Source organism: Polistes dominula, unplaced genomic scaffold, assembly GCF_049000335.1.
Source record: "Polistes dominula isolate Pdom_NZ unplaced genomic scaffold, Pdom_raw_medaka contig_31, whole genome shotgun sequence".
Taxonomy (NCBI): Eukaryota; Metazoa; Arthropoda; class Insecta; order Hymenoptera; family Vespidae; genus Polistes; species Polistes dominula.
Window position 1 is genome coordinate 4,560,963 of NW_028300925.1, and position 22,104 is coordinate 4,583,066.

Consider the following 22,104-nt stretch of genomic DNA (forward strand, 5'->3'; position numbering starts at 1 on the left):
AATTTTGTAAATTATAAATTTTGTCCAATATACTCTAGTAGCACAAAATATTGAAAAATATTGAATACATGTGTATTTAATATTAAAAAGAGATTCAATATCTTTTTAATATTAAATACACATGTATTCAATATTTTGTGCTACTAGGGTATAGATGTTCTATTGGTTTTGCAACTAAGCGGATTTCGTTTTACACCTAATTGTCTTTTTATAGCAAAGATCAGAAATTTTATAAACATGGTATTATGACACTGCCTGACCGATGACAAAAGGCCATCAACAAAAATGGACAGTACCAAATTGAATAAACTTATATTTTTAAGCAGAAATTGTGAATTTTCATTCTTATTCAAAATTCGCAACAACTTAATTGCCAACCCAACATATGGATATAACATTAAATTAAAATTACGAAGAGAAACAATGAACTAGGTCGCTTAAGAAGCTTTGATTGGCTTTTTAGTATGAGTTCGTTTATAAATTCGAGTGTACTTACTCACATGAACGAAAAGAACGAATTATAGTATCATGCTCCTGCGTGTGACGTTTTTATAGTAAATAAGATTGACGTCAACGTTCAAGAAGAGAAAAAAATAGAAGATTATACAGTGAAAAACTTGATATATATATATATATATATATATATATATACTAGGGTGCCCCGGCCACGCGTTGCTGTGGCTTTTTTTGAGGTGAAAACTTTTTCAAAATCAGATCGATTTAAAAATCGTTAAATGAAAGAACGTAAAACTGATAAAAAAAAGATAATTTATTAATTAATAAAATTCATTATATAATTTTTTATTCTATATATTAATTACTAAATAAAAGTCTATATATAAAAATCAGTGTCACAATTTATTTGTCTATTAATAATTCTGAAACTGCTTATCTTATCTTATTGAAATTTGTTTTATTACATTCGTTTTTTTCCAACTTAGCACCTAGCATAATTTCAAAACACCAAACATCCATTTCTTTAATTCATTGTATTTAATAACATCAATTAATCTATTATATATTTACATATCGCAATAATATGATAATCACTAATCATAATAACACTAAAAGAAACATTATAAATCTGTAAGTTTTATGGATTGTACGATGTTTTTCCGTTCGTATTTTAGCACGAAAGTCATAGCTTCCTTTTTATATTCTTGCATGTAACGTGGACTGCCTATGTACGATTATGGTAGAATGACTGAATTACCAATTTCTGCGGTTTCGGCGTTGTTTACAATAGTCCCACGCAAGTGATTGTATTCTTCCGCACGCAGTTTCTGTTGATTAAATCGTAAGTATCATAGTCATTCGCTCCCTATCTTCACGTACATGTCTACTATGAATTGTTGGCAAAGTTCACGAAATCGTAGAATGATTTTGTCCTGACCGCGTCTAATCATCAACCGATACGCATAGTAATCCTTCGAGCAAAACATACATAAATAGAATTAATGAAATTATTTAATGATGAAAAATGTTAAAAGTATAATTAGGGCCAGGATTTTTGCCGCAGTTTTGAAATGATTAGTTTTAATTTATGAAATTATAACAAAAATATAAGTTTTATGGAAAAATTTTTCAAACAAAAGTAAAAAATTAAATTTTATGAAAACATTGTCTCTTATAATTTTTTCATACAACCAATATTTCCATTGACATTTCAAAATAAAGATTCATAATGATTGATTTTTTGGAAACTATGAAAATCTTAATTGTTCAATTACATTTTTTTAATAAAATTAAATTAAAATTACATTTTTATAAGATCAACAACATAAATAAAAAAAAGTATACTTACAACACAAAATCCGTTGTTATTGGAAGCTCGTGTCACGTAATCACTTGATTAACTAATCGTGCAAAATACACTCAAAATTGATAATTTAATAAAATTAAATTAAAATTACATTTTTATAAGATCAACAACATAAATAAAAAAAAGTATACTTACAACACAAAATCCGTTGTTATTGGAAGCTCGTGTCACGTGTTGAGTACTTTTGAGGTTATAAAATCACTTGATTAACTAATCGTGCAAAATACACTCAAAATTGATAATTTAATTATTATTGATAAAATAGGAATGATTAAAAGTTAATATAAGAGTTACACTGAGATAGCAAAATAATAATTGTCAACGTTACTACTACACTTGATGCATAAACAATAATGATGGCCGACAACTGTGTAGGGAGTAAAAAAAAAGGAAACCGGCTTCGTTCTACTCCGTGCTGTTTACTGGGTCAGAAGTGACACCTATAAACATCTGGCGGGGATAATAATAACTAAATAAATGACGATTGATCAGTTATCGACCGGAGAGGAAAAATGATTAAATTACTAAAATGGCTATTAAAAAATAAGGGTTGATCGTAGAAGGGTGAAAATTAAGGATTGTATGTATTTTTGTATGTTGTATCATAAAAAAATAGAAATTAAAAATTTTGTCTAAAAAATGAAAAAAAAAGTTTAGGGGTGGACTACCCCTAACATTTAGGGGGATGAAAAATAGATGTTGGCCGATTCTCATAGATACCGGATAAGCACAAAAAATTTCATCAAAATCGGTTAAGCCGTTTCGGAGGAGTATGGGAACGAAAACTGTGACACGAGATTTTTATATATATATAGATAGATACATTCGTCGCGCCGGAAAGAAGGAGTCATTGACCATGGTACGAAATGAAGGACGAATTATAATTAAGGATAATTATTTGAAGTGAATTTAAATATACGTCTGAAAATACCCAGACACATTTTATGGTATATATACAGTTAAAGTATTTATCTTGTCTTTTTTCTCTTTTATAAAGGGATAATATTCACGAACCTGTGGTTATATTCCAAAAATTATTATACTTCACAACTACATGCGTGCATGATTGTTTTAAAGTACAATTGTTTGATTTATTTTTTTAGTTATTTCGATAATAAATACAATATTTGGTTATAAAAGAAATAGGCTTTGAAATTTCTACTTTTGTCTGACTTTTCTTTCCCTACTTACAATTAGGATTATTTTTACGATGTCTACTTTTTTTTTTATTAAATTTTACGTTGTTAATATTCCTTACTGAATATGGGCTTATTGGCTCTTTTGTATATCAGTAATTCAATTACCAATTGGGTCAAGTTATGCAGGAAAATTTCGTTACTATAATGCTTTTAACAAATTTAAGATATGATCGGAATAAAATTTTTTTTATTTAATTATACGAAATATTAAAATCGATTAACTTTAAAATATTCTTTCGTTCGAATTCTTACTTAATTATTATTCCACGTCTTCTTTTTCACTTTTAACAGAGAGTTTCAGTTTCTAACTCGATCTTTAATTCATGGGTTTAATCGAAATTGCTGGGGAGTGACTAATATCGTCAGTTAGGATGGATAATAATGAGCGATTGGTTACACGAATAATAAAATAGATAAAGATAATAGAGAGAGAGAAAGAGAGAAAGAACAAATGAGACTTTTTATAAATGAAGACTTTCTATTTACTAACGAGGAAAAATCACGAGTATGGAAATGTTAAAAACAAGAAAAAATATGAGAAATGTACGTGAACATATGGGGAAATGTTTACACGAGAAAATTCTATTTTCTTTTTTCATGGTTTCTCGTTTAAATAATTACCCTGTGTTGTTTGTGTACCGTAGATATGATGCCATATTAAATATACAATGATGTCTTCAATTTCCACAAAAATTTCCCATTACAAAGTTATAATATTTGAAGAAATAAATTTGAATTTATTTTTGAATGAAAATAAAGTGAAACCAGGGACCATATCGTATATGCAATTTTTGATGCTTAGCATATTCTTGTCCCAACATTCAACATGCGACCCTCTTAACATACGACTATTTGGTCTGCAAACGCACCGGATGTTCTCGCCTTCCGTCCTCCGAATATTCGAATACATTATGCACTAGTCGTCGTATGTGTTCTGGGTAAATATCCTACGTAATGCAGTCACCGTTTCTACGGTTTCCATTAAATTTAAATAATCTTTGAATTTGTCTCCAATGTGATTGTGTCAACCATTACATCAGTAGCATCGTGTGCTACTGAACACAATGAAATTCGTTTTAGTCAATCACACAAAAAACAAGAAAAAAGAAAGAAGTTATCTCGTTTCCACTTCAATTACATCATTCGATTATTCTCATACATATTCCATAAAACGTAATAAAGATTAACTCGATTGATTTTTGTTCTCTATTGAAATTGAAAACTGAATAACAAAATCAAAGGTCTCTATTCAATTCTTATCATAGCGCAACTACATTCGATGATAATTACCAAAGCAATATATTCTCGTCTAAAATAATTTATGTGAAACATTTGGCAGCCATTTTGTCAAACGTTCCGCATGCATTCGCATCTTATGACTTTGAGTCATTAATGGTTATATGCTAAGTACCCTTTTAAGAGTTCGAAGCAACTCTTAATGATCTTTAGAAATTGAACTTTCTTAGATTCAAATCTTAACTACTACTTATTATATTTAATGTCAAAGAATAAAAAACGGAATAGAAATGGATAACTTATTTCTCATTCAAAATGCAAACACAATCGACGCGTATAATTTCCTGTATAAACGTATCTTCGAAACTTCAATTAAATTCTCAACACGCGTGGGTATCCTCGAAAGATAAAACCGTTTTATCAAAACAGAAACAATTTCGAATGTTAGTCAGCAGAGATATTGTGTCCAATTAATAATCTCTTTCATTCGTTATTATAATTCATTTTTTTTATTTTCATTTAATATTTGATTACTGAATTAAAAATATACTAAAGTTAAGATATTTTTACAAATACGAATTTTTCTAAGCATAAATTTCTTATTAGAACAATCAAACACGAAGACAATAGATAAATACAATAATGATGGAAACAACAAGACTTCCGGTTTTCTTTACTTTGGACCACCTTAGTTTGTATGACGTCAGACTGTAGACAGAACGTGCTAGGAAATTACAATCTATGTGTCACATTAGATGTACGATGATTACATTGAAATAATTCTAATGGATATTTTTTCTTGGAAAAACGGAAGTCGCTGAAGGAGACAATGGTCTCTTCTCGTAGAGAAAGAAAAAAAATCTTTTACTTTTATTCAATTATAATAATTAACATTTACTTCGGTATAAATAATTAAGTGTCGTTGTTCAATTGCATTTTGCGAATACAATATTGTTTACTTGTTTAAAAATGAACAAATGTCAACCCAAACGAATACCAGCTGTTGTGTCTTTCTCCTTTCTCACAGAAATTGCACCCCAATTTCGCGTACTACGACAAAAAAAAAGAAACTAATAATTCAAACAATTTCGTTTACTTGTAAAAAAAAAGAATGAAAATAGAAGGAAAAAACGGTACAACTTTCTAAAAAATAAAAATAGGATAAAAGTATTAATGGGAAATGTGTGATTGAATAAAATTTCACGCCCAACGGACGTAAGTGAAATCGTTCGACGAGTCGATTAAAAACGACGAAGCACAGCGAAAGCTTAGGATCGTGTACATTAGCGCCGGTCAATTAGGCCACCGTGTTGATTCGGTCTAACTAACGGAGAGACAGACGCATGTGCAAAGGCGGATCTGCCTTTCGTCTTCCCATGCCATGTTCTCATTTCACATGTGCACCAAACGAGACATATACCCCAGTCCCAACGAATGAATACCCCCACCTCACCCCACCTCGAACCGATCGAGGTCCCATCCTCCGCAATTCCCCGCTTATCCTCTCTCTCTTTCACTCTCTCTCTCTCTCTCTCTCTCTCTCTCTCTCTCTCTCTCTCTCTTTCTCTTTCTATCTATCTCTGCATTCGCAGCAACGGAACATAACGGCCAAAAAGGTCGTTGCTCGGTTGCGATTAAACTCCCGCTTCACGGTGGTATGGTCCTTGATTCTCTAAAGTTTTAAAAGACCAAAGAGTGGGATAAATTGCGAGTAAAAAAAAAACCAACTAAAAAAATGAACCAATTCGCTAGGACCCTGAGAACCTTTCTTCTTTTTTTCGCATATAAATGAAACTTTCTTTGTGCATAAATTAAATCCAACAATTTTAGTTAACAAGATTGTCCCCGTAGTTTCAACTGTCATTTGTTATTTTACCAATTGGTAATATTTTTACTCTTTTTTTTTTTGTTGAAAAATTCAAATGGATATCAAAATTTAAAAATGAAAAAAATAAAAATAGAGAATTAAAATATAACGAACGAGAAACATTATTACATGATAATCCTGTGAATAGTTCCTTTATTATAATAAATCTTTTCTTTTCATTAAAATGAAATTTCAATGTAACATGCACAAACCTGAGAATTGGATATTAAGAGTAGGTCACAATGTTAATTATCATTTGTTATTCTATGAATCATCCGGTTTAGCAACATACATCTTGACTATTTGAAAAGTTTCAACGTTCGACTGTGGGTCCTAAAAATACAATTGGTCTTAAAAAAAAAAACCATTGAAAATTAGATGGAAATAAATTCAAAGACGTTCCAGCTTTTGGTACAGTTGCCACTAGACTTAACATGCCACTTACAGCAGGATTCGAATTAATTGCAACGTCATTGAACGCAAGTGTATTTAGTGAATGGTCCAATCAGGGGACCGTTTCTACACTGCTTTGCCGATCCCAGTTCGAGCTCGTTAGTCAATTAAACTTCATAATTAGAGCATCTACGACAACGACGACATATAACTCACACGGATACGTACAATAAACTTTACACGCTAATGCTTGCAACGATAACACGGACAAAGAAAGATCAAGACGCAAAGAGAAGAGATATTATGCTTGTCTCATTTCTCTCTGTTCTAACTTTGTGTTCTCTTTGTAGGAGTATACCACCAACAACAACAACTGACAACTACTACTACTACTACTACTATTACTAACGAATCGATGTTGCGTTAGTACATACGCGACTAAACGTAATCAAGATTTATAGGTTTCTTTGAAAAGGTCAAGCAGAAGCATGCAACTATAACTGCTATACAAACTACAATCACTTATGGGGCAAACAGTGAAAGTACGATGCAGTTTGACTTATTGTTTGGCTAAAAATAAACCCCATCAAATTGGAAGTGCTTATACATATATAAGGAATAACACTGAATTATTATAGAAATAATAATATGTACCTACATTGGTGATTCATTTACAACTAGCACACTTCTAGCCTATTTATTTAGCTAAATAAAGTGGATGACGACAACGGAAGAAGAAAAATTGTCTTGCTGAGTTCTTTTAAAAGCACGTACGTCATAAGAACGTGACTTACAATTAACAGCAGACTCATTATCGCATTACCCAGTTACACTTAACATTAATATATTTAATTTCATTTCTTTCTTTCTTTCTTTATGTTTTATGAAAATTATACTATAAGTTTGAGAAACTTTTTTTTGTGCAAAATAAAAATCCAACGAATCGTAGAATTCATATTAGAGTTTAATTAATTTTCTTAATTATCATGATGAGATTATTAAGGTTTCTATGTTATTTGGAAGCAATTATATTAGTAAATGTAGAAATTTCTGCACCTATGTGATTAGTACTAATGAAGACGCATAACCATATCGAAGGGGAATGCACTCGATGAGATTAAATTCACGACGGCTTCGCCAATTGGATATCATACGATCGCCTTGCGATTCTACCGCACGCAGTATTTCCGCAGGATACGTTTCGACCGCATTTATCGGATTAACTCGCACTCGACCGTTAGCAAGATCAATGCAAGCGTAAAATCGATTTATCCGAGCGAAGGTGATTCTATCTAACATTTGAGCCTTCTCAACCTCTTCTCTCACCCTCCCTTATCCTCAACCTCACCCTCATCCTCACCCTCTCAACCCACTCTCACCTTCTCACCCAACCCATCTATCTCTATCTCTATTTCTATCTCCTGTTTTTTTTTTCTTTTTACTACCATTTCTCCCTTTTCTTTCTCATCCAACACCAATACCAACACACGCTAAAACTCTTTGCACGCTCTTCAAAAAGATCCGAGATTTCACTCGTGAACGAAGACAGAAGAAAAAACACCAAAAAAAGAAAAAAAAAACTAGAAAAAGAGAGTTGTGCCAGAAACATTTATGTACGTTTCGATCATGTTACTACTTTTCTAAGGATTCAGCCCTCTCATAGTCAGAGTCATTTAATCAACTAAAGTACTTCGGACTTTTATATCGAGAACTGTTCGTTCCTTTCAAGTATATTTTTAGTATATACTCTTCCTTTTATCTAACTGCGTATAAACCTTTTATTTTTTCTTCTTCTTTTTTTTTTTTTTTTTTTTGTTAATCAGTGCGTGAACATATATTTTTTGCATTTTTAATTTTATGTTAAGAATTTCGTCGATTTTTAACCATTATGTGTTTAATAGATTATTTTACTTTCTTTTAAATAAGATACGTAAATTTATTTATTTTAAATAATTTTAATACAATTATTTCATTTAACAATTTTACAATTTTACCTTTTATTACATTTTACAATTTTAATACAATTATTACATTTAATAACTTTTGTAATTTTAATTGAATTAATAAGTATTAATATTTGTTTAACACTTTCACGATAAGCTGTATTTAACTAAATGTCATTACCACGTTATGTGTACCGAAAACAGTAAACGTAGTGAGAAACGTGTTAATTATTTCATTTAATTATCAATAAATATGCATATACAACTTATATATCTTCATTGTATTAATAAATATTGAAAGAATTATAAGTTAAAGTATTTGTAATTGAAGAAACTTATTAACCCTTAGCACTCCGCAAACATTTGTACCACTGCTTGTAATTAATTATAACAAGTATTATTTTTTAATATTTACTTATCGAATTTTATAAATTTTGTTTTTTTATTTCTCTGTGCTTTCTTAAATAATGCATGAGCACATTTTAACTACAAATAACAATTATCAATCGAAGATACTGTAACATCTTAAGCATAAAGCTTAAAAACATTTAGCTCCGCCACGGAGCCTACGGCTACAAGGGTCTACATCTTTAAGGGTTAAAAACAATAAAATAAAAGAAAAATTAGAAAAGAAATTAAGGATAGTAATGGGAAATACAGAAAGGAAATGCAATTCCTTTCCTTAATGTCGTTTCGAACGCGACTAATTAAACACGAGTTCAAGTTCGTCAGTTTCTCTTGGGTTAATTGCGGTAAATGAACGTCAAGTGGTGGTTTTGTGTTAAAGTCTTGGGATACGTGTCAGCAAAACTACCGCAGTTTTCGTCCAATATTTTTTTTACATCTTCTTCCACTTTCTTTCTTTTTTTTTCCTGTTTTTTCTTCCTTTTCTGTCTGCCTTTATCTTCATCCTGTTTGTTTAACTTTTTATCATGTTGAAAATCCCATAGAAAAAATTCTTCATGCATTATCTTCCTAAAACGACTATATTTTTTTTTCTAATTCATATTTCTCTTACGTTTAGTCTTATCTATCTTCCTATTACGTTGTAATCTTTCCTTGAATTTATTCAAAAATTCCGGAAATAAGAGAGAGAGAGAGACAGAGGAAGAGAGAATTTGTTAAAGTTTTAATATTTGTAATTTTTATATCAGAAGGAGAAACAATGTAACTTAACTTTTGGAATTACTTCAAATTGTAATAACGAAACGTTCGATTAATTCTAACTTTTTTATATAATTAAAAAATCTCTTAAATAATTAGAATAAAAAATTAATATTATCAACAATTAATAAAAATGTGCTTTAATAATAATAATAATAATAATAATAATAATAATTAAGTTTAATATAATGCTCATAAAGAAATAAAAAGAACCAAATAAACAAAAATAAGAAATTTATAAAAAAAAAAGAAATATCAATGTTCGTATAAATAAATAAAACAAAAATCATCTAAATATGTTTTTTCATATTCAACTGATAGTGTTATCTAGAACAAAAATCTAATAATAATAAATTGTCGTTCGTTTTTCACATTGGAATCCACGTGGCCTAGAAGCACGAGGAAAAGCACAGAGAATTGCGGAGGATATGAATAGAAACGAACGAAGATGCGTTAAGAGAGCTTACAAGAAGCTTTCCAAGTTGTCTACTACCTCCTCTTTTCGTCGAGAAGCTTACAATTCGCAGCGAAATGCTTACAAGCGAATTCAACTTCTTCCGTTGTTTAAACAACGCTAACGAACACCAACAAAACGATCCTCTCGTCTCGAGTGTTACCTTTCTACGATCGATTCTACCCCCGAAGTTTACTTTCTAATTGTAAGATCGTTCAAATAATTCATTCTGTACGAACTTATGTAATATTAAAAAAGAAAACTAACAAGATTTTCAATTAAACTTTCGAAACAAAATCAATATTTGAGAAATCTATTTCTTCTTTTTTTTTTTTTTCAACCACATTTTCAATAATTAATCTACCTATAATTTCAAGTTTTACAGATATTATTATTATTATTATTTATGTGTTAATTAAAACATTGTAGTCTTATTTGATAAAAATAAAAAAGAAAATAACAATTATTTATATCTTCGAATAAAAGTAATATTCTTACAGTCTTTTCTAGCGACAATTAAAATTTTTGTATTTTCATATAATAAAATCTTTTTAAATAAACCTTTATATATATATATATATATTTAACATTAAATCTTATTAAACAATACTGATATTTATAACTAAAAATTTCAATATTACTTATTGAGCAAACCAATAAAAATAATTTAAAAAAAATAAAGAATTAACAAATGGTACGAGTATACTAGATTAAAATTAACATTTGAAAAAACACTACCAACAAATAGAAACAAATTTTCTTCTTAACAATTCTCACTTATATATTTATCAACTTGAAATGTAGAAATATTTTTAATAAATACAAATATAAAATTTACCAATAACGAAAAAAACCAAAAAAAAAGACCACAAGCCAAAAAAAAAAACAATTACCAAAAAAGAACAAAATCTGACCGAAGTATTATCAGTTAAATGTTGTCATTTTCTTCTTCTACGAGTACCCTTATGTGTTCGGAACGTGTAGTAGCGTCAACGGGGCGATGACACACGCCCAATATAAAGTATTCGTGTGTGTGTGTGTGTGTAGAAACTCGTGTGTGCGTGTTGCACGCGAGTAGCACGAGTAAACTCGTCCTACTCGTGCAGATAAGCGCGCGTGCGCACGTGTAAGCGTGTTACACTTCGTTAGAACTTGAAGGACTAGCATATACTGACATGAAAGAGAGAGAAAGAGAAAGAGATACAAGAAAAAGGGAAAGATAGAAAGATAGAACGAGAGAAAGAAAGAGAAATATATAGGGTCTCCCTTTTTACTCCATCTACTACAATTTGGGATCCTGACCGTTCAAAAAGTTGTGTGTATCGATCTGCTAAAAAGTTACCCAGGAAACGAGGGAGTACTTTCTTTCTTTCTTTCTTTCTTTTCTTTCTCTCTTTTCTCCCTTTTCATCCACCTCTCACTCTCTTACATTCGCTCAATTTCAAAACGAACATAACTTGCTATAGATTTCATCGATTCGTTGAAAAGCTCCTTGGCTTTCTTCGAGGATTGAAAGCAGTTATTGTAGAAGGAAAATATATTGAGTATTTTTTATATATCGTAATCTTATAGTAATATAAATAAAAAAATATAATATTAATAAATAAAATATTATAGTAATCTTTATGTTTAAAAAATTGTTGAATAATATTCGATTGAACAATGAGAACTAGAGTTCTTCATTGTTTCCTTTTTTTTTATATATATAATTTGTTATGTTATGCAAAAATATGAATAATTTGAATCGTTTATAAATCATTAACAAGATTTATGTTAAATTGTATTATAAAATCTATTGATTACTTAAACCTTTCCCACGGATTCGTAGAATGATCCAAGGGGTCACGGAGTCCTAGATTATATTAAAATGAAAATATTCACAATATCTATTTGTAGTCAAGATTTCCATTTCTTTTCACATGAGTTTAAAAGTATAAGTTAACTATGTTCTTTATCAAAACATGAGGTTATCGCATCGGCCGAGTTTTGGTTCACATATTTATCTGATATAATTTTCAATAGTTTGTCTGTGAATCTAACCAAAAAAAAAGCCAGAGACAGAGATAAATAGATGAGAACAAGGTACATTTATCTGAGAATTCAACGAAACTTAATCTAAACGTAAGCTCAAAATAGTTCCCGGTGTTTCCAGTTGTTAGTCTTATCCTTTCGAGAATTATTGTCTCTAGGGATTTCTCCTCGATCACTGTGACATTTAAACATTTTCAACCGTTTGTACGAAACGTCCCAAACGGGATTACGGTTGGTATCGATCTATGCTGCTCATTGGGTGTACCATAAAAACAAATTTTGTATATTAAATGAAAATCCTCAAATATTATTAACCTAAGCTTTATTATAAATAAAAACGTGTCTTTGTATGTAGAATTATCTTTCTTTGGAAATTTGGAAATTTTTCTGTAAATTTGAGTATTGTTTCTGATTGATTAAGATAAGTATCGTTAGGATATTTAATATTTTAGTATTTCTATTGATCAAAATTAATTTCAAATTCTAATATTATTTTTAGGATAATCTTATATTAAAAAAAAAAAAAAGACTCTTAAGATCTCTCTAAAAGATTTTTAAAGAAAAAAGAAAGTAAAAAAAAACACATTATTATTCAATATTATTAATTATTAAAAATGTATCTAATTTTAAATGTTCATATAATATCTACTGTTAAAGCTCCGCTTCTCCTAGCTCCCCCTTATTAAGTAAAAGGTGCGAACGACCCCATCAGTTTACCAATAACATTCTGAATCGTCGTTACTCTTACAAAAGAGAGCTGCAACTCCTCATCGCAGTTGCATCTGCTCAATCTTACACTGAGAAGATTTGAAGATATATTACAGATATTATCCTGTAAATAGATCCCTTAAATTTTTCTAATACTGAAGTCTTATGTAGAGACCACGGAGATGGAAAATAAGGAGAACCATCGTTATAGGCAATTTGTCATAAATTGTGTCTCCTAAAAACGTAACAAAATATCAATACTTATTTCTGCCACTAGGGCGGCATAGTGATCAGTGTGATCCTAGTGACGTCACAAAAAACCGTTGAGCATTGCCTCCGTGATTGCGAATTTGTTTGTTTTATTTTTTTTTCTTAGCAGCTATTGCTCACCCTGGAATAAAACTTTATTGTTTTATATTTTAGGGACACTTTTACACACTGTATCCTTCTCCTGAGTCTCTATCTCCGTGATAAAGACTAGGAAACAGCTTTGTGAGAAATATAGATAGTCTAGTGGCCAGTCGAAGAACTAATTTATATTTTTAAGTGTGTGTATTGAGATAATATGGGTCTACGCATCATAGTATGCAGTCGCACACAAACACACATATATATATAACGCTTAGTAGCCAGGAGTGGGGACTATGAAGCAGCGCACAAAGAGGTTACCTAGAATAGGAGAAAAATTGTATATTATATATTAATATACAGTTTATTGTGTGTATATTAATATACAATATTAATAATAATTATATATAATATAATAATAAATATATATGTATATATATATTTACCCCCTTTACCCCCTATCATTCTACTGCATAGAATGATTATTCTGTCTCATTCTCTCGCAAACTAAATCCTATATGTTTGTCTCTCTTTCGTAGTGTTTCATTGCACTTTTCGTTACAGCGTTTCATCCGTTTTTAAATCACCCCGATTCTAAAGAAGTTTTCACTTGAATATCAATGAATTAAAGTTTGGTCTTCCTGTTGCTTTCTTTCATCAGATAGGTACTCGACTTCCGTCGTTCCGGCTTCCTCTTTTCTCGAAAATTCATTTGCAGACACAGTCACAGCCGAGTTCCCTCGTCTTATAAATAATTTACCATGTGATTCATCGGCGAGGAGAGAGCACGCTGCTCCTTGGCGCCCACGTGGATAATAATCATAGAATACGTTGGATGAATGAACATCTTTTCTCAAGGAACTCATATGTATGTATTTTTCATATTCTCTAATTTTATTTAAAAAAAAAAAATTCAAGATCTATATACAAAGAAAAATCTGAAGTTTACCTGCAACCAAACAGTGTCAATGTATTCTATACACAAAAATAAAACAATAACGTAGATCATTTTGAAAAGATTTCATTCAAAAATTTATGATATAAATATATCACTATAAAAATACATAAATTATTTAATATACTAAAACAATTTTAAAAATAAATGCATACTACTAAAAGGACTTTACAATGATAACATTTATAACTCATAAATTGACAAATATATATGCATATTACTATTTTTTTTCTCGATCAGTCGATTGCATTAATTTGCTTTTATTTTCTAAACTTGTAATCTAGAAACCAAAAAAATAGCAAAATAAAAATTGTTCATAGCGTTATCTTTAAATTAAATATAAATACACAAAGAAACTATAAAACTAAGGCTATGTACAATATTTATAATAATTATGAATACAAATTTATCATTTAAATACAAAATAATTAAAAACGAATAAAAAAAATCAATAGAAACGATTATTATGATATTCCAAGTATGTGTAGTAAAGTACCACACCCAAGGAAACCATCTAGAACATGTATGCAGTGTTCTTCCGAAGCTTAGGTGCCGTTCGAAAACCGGTATCGATAACTTTTAAACCATAAAAGTAACGCATAGACATAGGCGACATAGGACAAGGGGCAGCCAGTCACGTAGAAGAAGCCATGTTTATGCTTGACATCGGTCTTCTTATCTTTCTTATTCTCTCTCTTTCTTCCTTTCTTTCTTCAGTTTTTTTCTCCAGGTTCCAAATAGACGACACATTGTAGCTACGATATCAGTTGAAAATGTTTAATAAAGGTAAGTGTATACTACGATACTTGAGAAGGTGAGTTCTTTCGTGGAAACAGCATGTTACCTTCTAACATACACATATACACACGTATGCACACAGACAAGAAAATAATAACGTAATCGTTGACAACTTAGTGTTCGCGTGACTCCACAAAATACGAGAAGCCCCTTTTTGCATGTTCCAGGGCGCCACAGAGAGACACGCTCGATAAAAGCGTCTACAAACGTCAGTGACCAGTACTATACCATAGAAAGCAAAGAGCATCGAACCAATACGTGTGGCACGTGTAATACCAGATCAGTGGATTTTAACACTGTTCGTATATTTCAGGGTCAAAGCACTGGAAATCGCTTTTAGTTGGTAGCTTTTGGTTGGACAATTAAACCCGTAACCCGTTTTACCTTTTACCCTATCACTCAACTGTAATTTACTGTTCAAATTTATACATGTAAATATAATACATATTAACGACCCAAACTTATTCGTACGTGTCTCTATATACGTGTGTGTATGCCTGTGTGTGTGTGTGTAAATGTATTATCATTAACCGATCATATAAATTTGTGATATTATATATATATGTACATAAATAGAAAATAACGTAATACAGGATTACCCAAAATTAATTTGACAAAAATGAATTATTATTCTAAAAGAGGTTCATTTTCGAATGTTAAATTCTACACCAATATATTAACACTTTAATGGCCGCTCACACAACATGTGTGTGATAGCCGGAACAATCGTTGTTGGTCGTTATTTATTTATAACTTTTTATATTCGTATAGAAATCGTATTCGTATAGAAATAAATATTTTTAATTATATATTAATAAAGTAATAATATCATTTATGGACTGCATTGAAATATATATTTTTTTTATTATTAATATTAGAGTTTTGATTTGTTAACAATTCAACTGATAAAGTCCGATAGAGGTAAATTTATGTTACTTATTTAAAACTTGTGAATCATACTAGAAGAAAGCTTTTCGATCAAGGATAGAACATTGTGATATCATCTAACTATGGAAGAGATTTGATTGATAGTAAATCGAAATAAATTGGTATCTATTACATCGATTTAAGTGATCTAATCGATCACTCGAATTTTGGTTGGAACTGAGTTTGATTTGGAACTAGACTTCATCATTAATAAATCATTCAAATATTATCCATTTATCGATCAACGATGAAACTAATTTATAGTCAACACTTGCTCTAACACGAATATTATATTTTAATAGAACAAAGTTTCGCATGAAATTATGTTATTAATTTTATCATCAATAAATCGAATTCATTTCTATATCTTAATCTTATCTAATACAAAACAAATGTAACAAAATAGTAAGTACATTATTACTAAATGATCAGATCAATTTATGTTATCAGCTTAATAGCTTATCGATTAGATCAATTTATTAATATTATTGTTGCAACAACTAATCAACTTAAATTTATTTTATCAATTTATCTACAGAAAACCACGTACTTACTGTTACAGTATATCTTTGTGATTAATTATGTAACAAATTTTATCGAGAAAATGGAATAAGTATAATAAAAACATAATCGCTAATCGATCGTTTAAACTTTCATTACAAATTCTATCATCAAAAATTTATGGGAATTATTTATTATTCTTAACACCATATAACTACAAATCAAGTGCATGGTGTTTTCATAGTTACACTGCTTCTAAAAATATATGGGAATAAGTAAGGCCGCAACTTCAAATAATATTTCTTATTTTTAAATTCAACAAAAGCGACTTTAAAGACACCTTGTATGTTACATTGTGTATATCAACGATAAAACCATTTTTTAAAACCTTGTTAAGCTATCCTGACTTTATCTAAACAAAGCAATAAAATACGATAGTTATCATTAAGCAATCATTACAATGTTTAATGCATGACAGATAAAATCAGCGACACATCAGATAAATTTACACTTTTGTTCAATCGACGACCTAAATTTAGGAACAATTTAATAACAATAAATAATAATAAATCGAAAATTAAAAAAAGGAACCTTTTGAAAGAAGTTTAAACAAAGTAATTTTACCTAAACGTATCTAAAACAAAGTTAATTATTTATCAATCGGATCAATTTACGTATTACTAATTTGATTAACATTAATAAATATAATCGATTTACACGATTATTTAATTGATTAATAAACCACCTAAATCTGTATTATACTTCGTTACTAATATTATTCAGCATCATAAATCACCATAAAATATTTAATCGATTAATTAACCACTTAAATCTATATTATACTTGTTCATCATTGCTAATACTATGCATCATCATAAATCATCATATAAAATACTACATTCTATAGATTAAATAATGAAACACAAACCAGTTTTCTAAAGAACTATCCAACCAATTAACGATTTCTACGATTTTATCTAAACGGAAGGAAAGTGGTAAAAAGGTAAAGCTTGTTGTTTAACAGTTAACATGTAATGATAGTTAACAATAAATAGAATATATATATATATATGTTTGTAAGAACGATGATGGAAAGTCGATAAAACCAGTGCGGCGTCGTCCTCGTCCAGCGAAGGCAACGAACCTAACGTGACTCATCATCGTTTCGTGCTGCTCACCTAACAACACAACCATATCCATACCCATACCATACCATGCCACACCATACCATACCAAAGTACACGGTTGCGTGCTAAATCCGGCGCTCCTAGTCTGGCGCGTTGCACTAATTTCGCCTGAAGCACACTATTAAGCCACTCGCGTAATATCGTCGACGTTTGAGTACGACCTACGTGATTTGTTGATGATTAAACGTTGCTTTGCTGTTACCTTTACTGTTAAAATGAAAATATTCGTGAATGAATAGTAAGAGGACAATTTACATTTTAAAGTTTTAAATATTGGGATAAGTGTTCGTAAATTTAACGATACGCGAATTAAAGTATCTTTTAGGCACAACGAGCCATTATAATGACTTTCGTGAATATTATATTTCAATATGATGCACCACTGTAGTGGTTTTCGCAGATAACATCTTTTGAAATATATTATACCTAATTTTATTATTAACACGTTCTGTGCCACGTGTACCACCGGTGGTACACTTACCATTAGATATATTTATTTAATACGCTGAAAATATATGTTTATAACAAATTTAATTCTGTAAAAGAATATTTCTATTAAAATATTGATACATTATTACAAAATGCAGTATAAAACAAAGCACATAAGTTTGTTTAATTGTTATATTTACAATAATTATTAATAACATGTAATGGTTGATTTTGTTAAAGCAAAATTAAATGGCCTAAATGACAAGTCAAATAATAAGAGCTTGGCACTGAACGTGTTAATTATTAAAATAAATTGTCTAAGTTAAAGTATATGTGTATCATTTCTCTGAGAAAAATTATAATTTCATGATGAAAATCTTCATTAAAATGTATTCGCGTAAAGAACAGTCATTGTTCGTCACAAATCGTAGTTTTATCGTTTACAAGTAATTCTTGTTGAACCCTGATGTACAGAAAAACAACCCCGCTCAATATTCAGTCGTGCCTAAAAGGTTAAACTTTTAACAATATTTTCCAAGATGTTCTTAAAATTGAAAAGTGAAATTATTTTTTAAAAATATTCATTTCAAGTTATTTCGCGTTAATATAACGTTAATATAACGTTAAACGTTTGTAACAATTTTTTAAGTTGTATGCAAGATATTTTTAGCTGTTTTCATTAAACATTAAATAAATAATACTATTTGTAAAATAAAATGACATGATTGGGTATGGGAAACAATAATTTCTGACTGTAATGACAATAAATCATCTGTGGACATATATATATCAGATCAAATAGTAGGATATTATTGTTTTAATGTTTAGAAAAACATTAAAATGATAACACATAACAGAATGGTTTGGAAATAAATTTGAGTTTTGTAACGAAAATAATACACACTGTGACAAGGAATGTTTTCAAACTATTCAATTCCAATCGCTTGTTAGATATTTATTATTACAATAAAAAAAATAATAATATATACCTATTAAAATATAAATTCTTCTTAAAAGTTAAGAACTAATACTTAGCAGAAAAATTTCATCAGAATTCAAAGCTCGTATATTCGTAGACGATAAAAAATGAAAAAGAAAGAATTCTTTATTCATTCTTTGCATTCCTTATTAAGAAAACTTTTCTGTCGGAGCATGCGCGTATAAAAAAGAAAACTATATATTATCAGAACACGTATGTGTTTGTGTGTATGTATATATGCTTAATATAACTTGCATGCGTATGTTATTTACACACTCTTCTAACGTACCAGTAAAGATAAGAAATACACTTTGTCATGTTGGTAGTTTGAGCGGTGCACCGACCTGACCGGATCATCGTCCGAGTGTAAACAAAGTCAGGTCTTTTTATTGATCACAGTATAGAAAACTGTTCTATCCTTGTTGGGAAGTTTCTAGGTAAACTTCTTTTTTTCTATTATCGTGTTATGCAAATGCAATTCTTCATTGTGACCTTCGTAACGCAACGTTTCGTAACGCCATTCAATACAATTTCGTTATACTTAACCGCAATTACGATTCAATACGCTGTGAGTGGTAATGTAAAAAGAGAGAGAGAGAGAGAGAGAAAGAGAGAGAGAGAGAGAGAGAACGAGATATAGAAAATGATGAGAGGAAGAGAGAAGTCATTGTATCGTCCCACGGATAAGAATTGTCGTTGCAACGATACATCCGGGCCGATAAATAGAAGATAGACGCTTAAATGTTCTTTATTCTCATGACAGCCGTTACAATTATCTTTGATATTGCTCGTTGTCACTGACAATGTTTCTAAAATTTAATCCAGATATTGTTTAATTTGATTATTGTTTTTTTACAATAAGTTACGTCAATCTACGTTAAAACGATTGTCAATATCGTAAAAAGTAACTTTGATATGTAATACTTTGGTTTATTTCAAATGTAATATTTTTTCTTTTGATATATGACGAAATGAATATATGATTCCATTTCTTTTTTTTTTTTTTGAACAAATGTTTATTTTGACAAATTCTTGACTTACGATTTATTTATCCAATAATTCTGATAAATTTGGTCAAACTATTTCTTTCTTCTTGTCCTTTCTCTCTTTACAATTATCCCGTAAAAATCAACAAGTGTCTATATTAATAAAATACCCGATTTTGATCAAGAACTTGAATGTAATGATTTGTGAACATCTGTATCAGTATCAAAAAATAGCATCACTTCAACAAGAGGCTATAATTTCTCGTATTTTTCTAGAATTACCGCGCTCACAGGTGCTTTAAAAATTCCTTGTCACATTGTCAGGTGAAAAAAAAAAGACTGCAGGTATTGAAGAAAAAATTAAATTTCCAAAAATATTTTTCTTTCAAAGATTCTGTGTAATGTTTCAAGTATAGTCGAGTAAGAAAATATCATTTAATTTACTCAAAATACACGTTCTATATTTATTTATTTACTTAATAATATTAATGAGAATAATAAAATGGTTACTAATTATAGAATCAGTTTTTTTTTGAACATTTCAAATTATCTTTAAATAAATTTAATTTAATTTGAAATGTGATGTATCTGTAATTAAATAAATGGTCAAGTTTTAGAATATAGTTAAAGTATATACATTGTATCAGTATTTCATTTTGATACAACCATGCTCCTATTATACAAAAAAATGTCTATTTACTTAATTTTATTTAAGAATGATTATCTATAAAAAAAAAATAATTATTTTTAAAATTAAATAAAAATGAATGTTGATACTGCATAAAATATTCTTATATAGTGTCTATATATTTTATAAAATGCTAATTCTCTCTCTCTCTCTCTCTCTCTCTCTCTCTCTCTCTCTCTGAATAAATAACAGCAATAAAAAAAGAAAAATTACATTATTTTCATACCTGTTCATAAAACCTTTCTAAACATAGCAAACACTTTCGAACATTTCTAATAAATTTTGACTTAAACCAAATTTCTCTTTTTAATCTAATTTCGAACAATACAAATCTAACAATAAGAAATACAAGATTTACAAGATAAAAATAATCTCTTTAAACCAGGAGAACAATCTCAGCTCGAAAAATCAAATTCCATTAATCAGCTTTGAAATATTAGATGGATTCTTTTTTTCCAAAATGTGGTCTGACCAGTAGTCCAAAGTAATTTACATTTAAAAGAGGAGATATATTCGTAACTTGGAACAAAGTGGTATTATTCAATGTGACAAGGTAGAAAAATGATATCGAGCAAATGCAAGGTAAAAAGGAAACTTATTATTCTTGACTGATATAACGATTTTCTCGAGATAAAATAATTTCTCTAGTCAAATTCAAAATGTTATATAAAGTTTTCAAAGCAATCATTAAACATATATATATATAAAAAATCTAAAAACAGATTTTTAGATGTGGAAAATTGATCCAACAGTTTCCTCTCTCTATTATGTTACAATGTGAACTACCACCATCATATAAGAATAGTTTAAAAATTCAATTTCCTTTCTCATTTCTCTTTTCTTTCCTGATAAAATCATTATAAGAACTTCACGAACGAGCTCAACCACTATTTCTTCCCGTAAATTGAAAACTTCGTTAAGATTCATCCCCTTGTTCTAGATAGTTTTCTACCTTTATTACCTTTAAATGAAACTCTTCTAAACTAACTGGGGACGAAAATTAAAGCTAAAATAAACTAAGTGCGCGATCTGCAACAACGAACGAAATCAATTCTAATCAATTATCGCATTTATCCAGATTACTTGATGTTTATTTTTGTTGAGAAACGTGCATGCATCTCGCCTCTTTGTTTGTTTGTTTTTTTTAAAGATTTTTTTTTCTTTATTTTCAATAAATATCTTTGTTATCTATCGAGATAAATTAAATGATTATTTTCTTTCTTTAAATCATCGATAATTGGATTTAAAAATAATTTATAATAATCAATTAGGCAAATGATATTGTTATCGAATAAGGTCCACCTTTTATCGAGTGATTTAAAATAAATGAAAAACCTTCGCGTTCGCTCATTGTGTAACATTTGAAAATTGCAGGAGAGGCACGTTTCCATTTTGTCCCTGACCGATTTTTTCATTCGGCCATCCAGATAACGATGGAAAGGAGTGCCCCAGAGACAGATAATAACTTTTAACTATGCTATATCTATCA

The 22,104-nt window shown here is 29.5% G+C and overlaps 1 protein-coding gene, 1 long non-coding RNA gene and 1 pseudogene across 2 annotated transcripts in view; all 3 read right to left on the bottom strand.

Annotated features, from left to right (window-relative positions):
- The window catches only part of Meltrin (disintegrin and metalloproteinase domain-containing protein meltrin), an 81,650-nt gene that overhangs the window by 39,874 nt on the left and 19,672 nt on the right, over positions 1-22,104 (bottom strand). The gene's annotated exons all lie outside the window — the stretch shown is intronic.
- On the bottom strand, positions 755-2,625 carry LOC149032969 (uncharacterized). The gene is made up of 2 exons (XR_016176125.1): positions 1,958-2,625; positions 755-1,427 (listed from the first exon to the last, which is right to left on the bottom strand). It is a non-coding gene; the product is annotated as an uncharacterized LOC149032969 (long non-coding RNA).
- On the bottom strand, positions 12,754-12,957 carry LOC149032970 (small nucleolar RNA U3; annotated as a pseudogene).